Source organism: Anabrus simplex, chromosome 7 (assembly GCF_040414725.1).
Source record: "Anabrus simplex isolate iqAnaSimp1 chromosome 7, ASM4041472v1, whole genome shotgun sequence".
NCBI classification, from domain to species: domain Eukaryota; kingdom Metazoa; phylum Arthropoda; class Insecta; order Orthoptera; family Tettigoniidae; genus Anabrus; species Anabrus simplex.
This window is the reverse complement of record NC_090271.1, coordinates 287,349,104-287,356,638: the sequence shown is the minus strand read 5'-3', so window position 1 is coordinate 287,356,638 and position 7,535 is coordinate 287,349,104.

Sequence of the window (7,535 nt, the reverse complement as noted above, 5' to 3'; positions counted from 1 at the left end):
TTACAATAAACCACGCATAACGGATCATTTTTACAAAGAACGTACCCTTGCACTTGATTATGAATGAATGCCTGGATTTTTATTGCAACGCGTCTATTCGTGATATCCCTTTGCTGTGCAATGAGTGTATAACAATTGATGTACATGAGTTGCAGGATTGTGAGCGACTGCAAAACAGACCTCGATAACGTTATGTTGCGAGATGAACAGCAAACGGGGTGAAAAGTCATGTTGTGAGTTTCACAAGAGGAACAGTTCTCTCAGTTTTAATTACTGTATTGATGGGGGTGATGGTACCTCATAGGGATCACTGTTAAGTACCTACTGTAGATGTTAACATAAGGATGATCTTCATTGGGGTAATAACACAAACAGGATTGTAAATGAAGGATAGAGATCTATTCATATGGTTATGAGGGTATGAGGTATTTAGTGGTTGCGTAAGGATCTAAAGGAGAGGGTATATAAGTCTCTGGTTAGATCATAATTAGCCTATGGTCCCAATGTATAGGACGCTCACAAGGATTAGTTGATTCAAGAACTTGAAAAATCCAAAGAAAAGCACATAAGCTCTAAACTCCTTAGGCTTTTTAATCGTGAAATTACCAGCGTTTCGACTCAGTCTAGCAGCGGGCTCATCAGTTGGAATGCTACACCTTTCCAAGACGCAGGCGCTAGTGTGCCGTTGAGACACCACTGCAAGCCTCTTATGTAGGACAATGTAGTGCCTCCACTTGTATAAATGCTTGCCTTTGGCCTATATCAAAAAATAAGGTTCCTAGAAGGAAACCATAATTTAATTTCATTGACTGCAAATGTTAAAAACATTTAAGCTCTAAAGTCTTTAGGCTTTTTAATCGTGAAATTACCATTGTTTCGTTTCAGTGTAGCAGCGGGCTCATCAGTTGGAATGCTACCCTTTCCAAGACGCTGGCGATAGTGTGCCGTTGAGACACCACTGCAAGCCTCTTATGTAGGACAATGTAGTGCCTCCACTTGTATAAATGCCTATCATTTTTTAAAGCAACACTATTTGTTTGGGGTGATTTCCGACAAAAGAGTAGTATTACGAATATGTTACAAACTTTGGGCTGGAAGACTTGGCGTAAGGAAACGACTAAGCTGTATGTTCCAAGCTGTCAGTGGAGAGATGGCGTGAAATGATTTTAGTAGACGAATAATGTTGAGTGGTGTTTTTTTAGAAGTAGGAAGGATCAAAATATGAAGATATAGTTGGAATTCAAGAGGACAAATTGGGGCAAATATTCGTTTATAGGAACGGGAGTTACGGATTGGAATAATTTACCAAGGGAGATGTTCAATAAATTTCCAAATTATTTACAATTGTATAAGAAAAGTCTAGGTAAACAACAGATAGGGAATCTGGTACCTAGACGACTGCCGTAAGTGCAGATCAGTGGTGATTGATTGATTGATTGATTGATTGATTGATTGATTGATTGATTGATTGATTGATTGATTGTGAAGATGAATTTGGAATTCAGGAGAATAAATTGGGGGAAAATGAAATCGCGTATGGCTTCTGGTGCCGGGAGTGTCCGAGGACACGTTCGGCTTTCCAGTCGCAGGTCTTTTGAATTGACTCCCGTAAGCGACCTGCGCGTCGTGATGATGATGGTGATGATGATTAAATGATGATGAAGACGAAACATACACACAGCCGCTGTGCCTGCGGAATTAACCAACTGTGGATAAAAATTCCCGACCCTGCTGGGAATCGAACCCGGGACCTCTGTGACCAAGGCCAGTACACTAACCATTTAGCCATGGAGCAGAAAAAATTGGGGTAGATATTCGTTTATAGGAAGAGGAGTTAGGGATTGGAATAATTTATCAAGTAGTATGTTCCAACCTCTAAAATTATTTAATAAAAAGGCTAGGTAAACAAGTGATAGGGAATCTGCCAACTATGCAGATCAGTGGTGATTGATGATGATGAATACAGAATGTAGGTTATTACAAGTCGGCTTCGTGGTGTCCCGGTAGTTGGTCTGGCGCGAGGTTCTGGGAACAAATTCTGCAAACTAGGATCGTTGGACTGTGTTTAAATGTGAGAGACTGGTGTCTGTAGACATAGTAGGCCTCAGCTACCTGTGTGTCATTTTCGTTCCTTATTACGCTACCAGATGGCAAAGAAACGGATCTCTGTTGGACGATCGATAGCTGACTTTAAATTGATTTTGTCAGATAAACACCAAATGAGACACCAGAGGCCTTTTGCGTACTGACATCGAACGACTGGAATCTACTTCATCCTTCAGAAATCCGATTACCTCTTCGGGGTATGAACCCATGATTGTTTGATCCGGTGACCGACACTCTGTCATTGATTCTCATTGAGAGCCTATAATAATAATAATAATAATAATAATAATAATAATAATAATAATAATAATAATAATAATAATAATAATAATAATAATAATAATAATAATAATAATAACGAGGAGATACGTTGTTTAGCGACATCATCTGTGCATATTTATTGTATAAATGTATATGTTATAATTATTTCTCTTGTAAATATTTGTAGATATATATGTACCTATAGTTTCATAATCAAGAGGGTGACTCCTTGCTTAGGCCGAGTCAGCCCATTATGTTACCGGCACAAGCCGAGCCTTCCTAAAATGATGTGATGTAATATTTGGCCTCTTCGGCGATTTAAATTACCCGCCAACGCTACTGGTGTTCATTCTTCAAAGTATTGGACTACCGTATCTGAAGGAAAAAAGTTTTATAATTATGCGGACAGGTGTCATTACTTGAAGTTTTCTGGTGTCATCTAGTGAAGTGAAACTGAACTCTTCGAAGAAATTTGTCAGTTCTAAGATTGTATTGGTATCTTCCTTGCCATGGATTGGCATTCTTGCTTGTAATATGTTAGCCAGTCATCGTATTATTATGTCTTCCCGTTTTTCTGCCACCCAATCAGGTCCTTCTCCTCCCTCTTTATTCCAGCATGTTCCGCCCGGTACCTACAGGGTGAGTCAGCCGCGCCTGACATTTTATGCTTTTAGGCATCCCACCGAACGTCACTGGTGTCGTTATGGTCTATTCTCCTTTGCCGAATACCAAGCAACAATCGCCCTTAATCATTCACTGCACCATTACCGTTCCAAAAACGTGTACCGAATGCGACAAGCACTTAACACAATGCATCAAACTGTCATACGGTTATGTAAAAAGTACATGCCATTTATAAGCTTTCGGTAGGGTATGAAATAAACGCAAAAGCGATGGCATACTGATAGCAAACGTGTGTACATTTGTGAAGCGGAAGTGGTAGCCCATCTAGTAGGCTTTCGGGAAACATACTTGCTGGAGTCGCCGTGTTGTCAAAGGTTAAGTGCGGTGCTTTAAATACAGCTGCGTTTGGTAGGTGGGTTCGAATCCCACTTGATCCTATACATTTTATTCGCATTCTGTACTTCGAGAATCATCCACAGGGCCAATATATCCGAATGCCCTCACGTCGTTAATTGTTTTATCTAGTTAGTTAGTTAGTTAGTTATTTTGGCACATTTCTAGGCCATTAGGGCTGCTTATGTGGATGTTTTACAAGCAGGGCTGGACGAGGATAGAATGGTTGGGGGTTTGAATCCGCTTGACTGAGCAACAGCCTATTAGCGAATAGATGGCCTTCTGCAGTAATGCACGTCTCAGCACGCCGTTAAACTGCCATTCGGGGTCTTTGTAGCATTGTAGGTATTACGGATTCACAGGCTTCCATAATAGGGTTTCGAAGGCTTTCAGGATTTTCCGGCTGCTGAGCGTACGCTATATCCTTCAAATAGCCCCATAGTAAGAAGAAGAAGAAGATGAAGAAGAAGAAGTCCATTGGCGTCAAGTCGGGCGATCTAGCAGGTCAGGTGACAGGTCCTCTCATTCCTATCTATCGACCGGGATGTGTAACATTCGGTTGGTTGCGAACATATGCTGACATGTGAGAGATAGCTCCGTCGTGTTGATACCACACGGTTACACGCTTACCCAGGGACACATCCTCTAGCAGCAATGGTAGTTGGTCTTAAATAAATTGTAGGTACCGGGCTCCTGTCAAATGATCCTCAAAGAAATATGGTTCAATTAGGTGATCACCCAGTATACCACACCAGACATTTACTCCCCATCGTGCCTGAAATGCTGCCTGCCTTACTCAGTGGGGATTTTAAACACTCCTGTAGTGCATGTTATGACGATTCACAGAGCTATTATTATGAAATCGTGCCTCGTATGAAAATAAAAATGTGAGATACAAACGCTGTATCATTTGCCACTTGCGTCAGTACCCACGCACAGAAATCAACACGAGTTTCGTCCGTGGAGTTCTTGATGTAGTTGCAGGTGATACGGACGAAAAAAACTGGAATGCAATATCCGTACAACAGACGACTGGCTGATGTTGGCCTGTTGTGCTACTGCCCGGGTACTCGTGTGAGGATTCTCCCGGAAAGTGCCCAAAACCATCTCAGAAGTTTCAACGGACGTAACTGGTGCCTCTTTAACAGGACCTGTTCGGGAAAGTGACGAATTTATAAGAAAACGTCGCTCCACCCTACTAAACGTATTTGCGTTTGGTTGTTGTCTGTGTGGAAATCTTTTCTGGTACAGGCGCTATGCTTCCTGTGCGTTCTGACTTGCTTCACCGGAGACGAGGCGCATGTCAACATAGCGAAGAAATTACCAGGACTGCTGATTATGACAACAAGATCTTGTCTTTGTTAGCTGATCCCATATACAGGATTAACAGTCGTGATCCCACAACTCGCTACTCAAATGCGACCCTCAAATTGGTCAAGCAATCTTCTATTCCAGAAGATACAGCGAATAGTCTCCTTCCAGGGGATGCTATTCCTCCGAGATTATATGGGCTTCCCAAAATACATAAGGAAGGTGTTCTTCTTAGGCCCATTGTGAGTACGATTGGTTCCCCGACATATGCCCTTTCTAAATATTTAGGTAGTCTACTTCAACCACACCTGGGTAACACCCCTTCCTATATTAAGGATTCCACACATTTCATTGAGAAGTTGAAAACTATATCACTTCAGCCAGGCGATATCTTGGTGAGTCTCGACGTGGTGTCTCTGTTTACGAGAGTACCTGTTGATGGTGTTATGTCTCTCATTAATGATATTTTCACTGAAGAGATCGCAAGGCTTTTCTACCACTGCATGACCTCCTCTTACTTTCTATGGAATGGGAAATATTATGAACAGAGAGATGGCGTGGCCATGGGAAGTCCTCTCTCTCCTGTTGTGGCTAATTTCTTCATGGAAAACTTCGAAGAGGAAGCTTTGTCGTCGGCACCTTGCAAACCGAAGATCTGGTGGCATTATGTGGATGATACGTTCGTCGTATAGACGGAAGGTGAAGATAATCTTAGTCACTTTCTGGATCACCTTAATCGCCAGCACCCTTCCATTTATTTCACCATGGAAATGGAATCTGTCGGCAAAATACCATTTTTTAGATGTTCTCGTCACCAAGAAAGAGGATGGATCTTTAGGACACAGCGTTTATCGTAAGCCTACACACACCAATAGATATCTCCACGCAGATTCTCACCATCACCCTGCCCAGAAACATGGTATCCTTAAAACTCTGACTACCAGGGCCAGGAGGGTTTGTGAAGTGTCAGCTCTAAAAGAGGAAATTAACACCTTGAGAACCACCTTTGAGAGCAACGGTTACAGCAGAGCTTTGATCTCAACAATTCTTAAATCGACACATAATCGGACGTCTGTTAAAAAAAAAAGAGATGTAAAAGGAACTGCTTACCTACCTTACATACATAACACGACGGATCGTATTGCTAAAATCTTACGTAGTTACCATGTACGAACTGTTTTTGGAACGTCAATTAAGATTAGGCAACTCCTGCGACCAACTAAGGATAGTTTGCCTAAATTGCAACAACCTGCTATCTACAGAGTTCCCTGTACTTGTGGCAAGGTTTATATTGGGCAGACTTCAAGAACGGTATGTACTCGCATCAAAGAACATACCAGATGTATCAGACTCAACCAACCTGATAAATCAGCTGTTGCTGATCATGCCTTAACACCTGGTCATGATGTTTTGTTCCAAGAAGTGGATGTTCTTGCCCGTATAAAGCAATATCGCCCAAGAATTATCAGGGAGACGGTTGAAATACGTAAACACCCAGATAATTTCAAACGCGATACAGGCTACAACCTCAGTGAATCATGGCTACCTATTATCAGAACCATTAGAGGGTAATGCTTTACTGTTGCCATTCGTTGTCTCTATCTGGGGCTAAAATGGCGTCCCGTTTACATCTTAAGGCACCATTTCAAGTTCCTTGTTGCTTTTTTCCTAGCAACCTGTCATGCGTCGTTTCATTTCTCTGTGTCTCCTGATGAAGAAAGGCAAGGTTCCTTTCGAAACGCGTTGAGTGTGCTTTTATAATTAATTACACGGCATAAGCCCAAAAATATACCTCATGACTAGCTACACGGGCCGTGAAAATCTAAATGATAATTATTAGGTGTTTGCTTTTAAATTCTTCATGTAGAATTTCCCTAGTAATTTTAACTTATGTCCGCCTCTGTGGTGTAGTGGTTAGTGTGATTAGCTGCCACCCCTGGAGGTCCGGGTTCGATTCCCGGCTCAGTCACGAAATTTGAAAAGTGGTACGAGGGCTGGAACGGGGTCCACTCAGCCTCGGGAGGTCATCTGAGTAGAGGTTGGTTCGATTCCCACCTCAGCCATCCTGGAAGTGGTTTTCCGTGGTTTCCCACTCCTCCTCCAGGCAAATGCCGGGATGGTACCTAACTTAAGGCCACGACCGCTTCCTTCCCTCTTCCTTGTCTATCCCTTCCAATCTTCCCATCCCCCCGCAAGGCCCCTGTTCAGCATAGCAGGTGAGGCCGCCTGGCGATGTACTGGTCATCCTCCCCAGTTGTATCCCCCGACCCAGAGTCTGAAGCTCCAGGACACTGCCCTTGAGGCGCTAGAGGTGGGATCCCTCGCTGAGTCCGAGGGAAAAACCAACCCTGGAGGGTAAGCAGATTAAGAAAGAAAATTTTAAATGTAAACCCTCGATCTCCATCTTCGTATTTTTGAAATTCTCTCACTGAAGGGGCATTGTAATTTTTTACAATTTCTTTTACGTCGCACCGGCACAGATAAGCCTTATGACGGCGATAGGATAGGAAAGGCTAGGAGCTGGAAGGAAGCGGCCGTGATCTTAATTAAGGAACAGCCCCAGCATTAGCCTAGTGTGAAAGTGGGAAAGCACGAAAAACCATCTCAGGGCTGCCGACAGTAGGGTTCAAACCCACTACCTCCCGGATGCAAGCTCACAGCTGCGCGGCCCTACCGCACGGCCAACTCACCCGGTACATTGTAAAATATATGGAAGCCCGAGTGCGGTACCCTCGTTATGCTTTCACTCAATTTAAATTTTGGTGACTAAGTTTTGAACCTTACTTACTTACTTACTTACTTACTTACTTACTTACTTACTTACTTACTTACTTACTTAC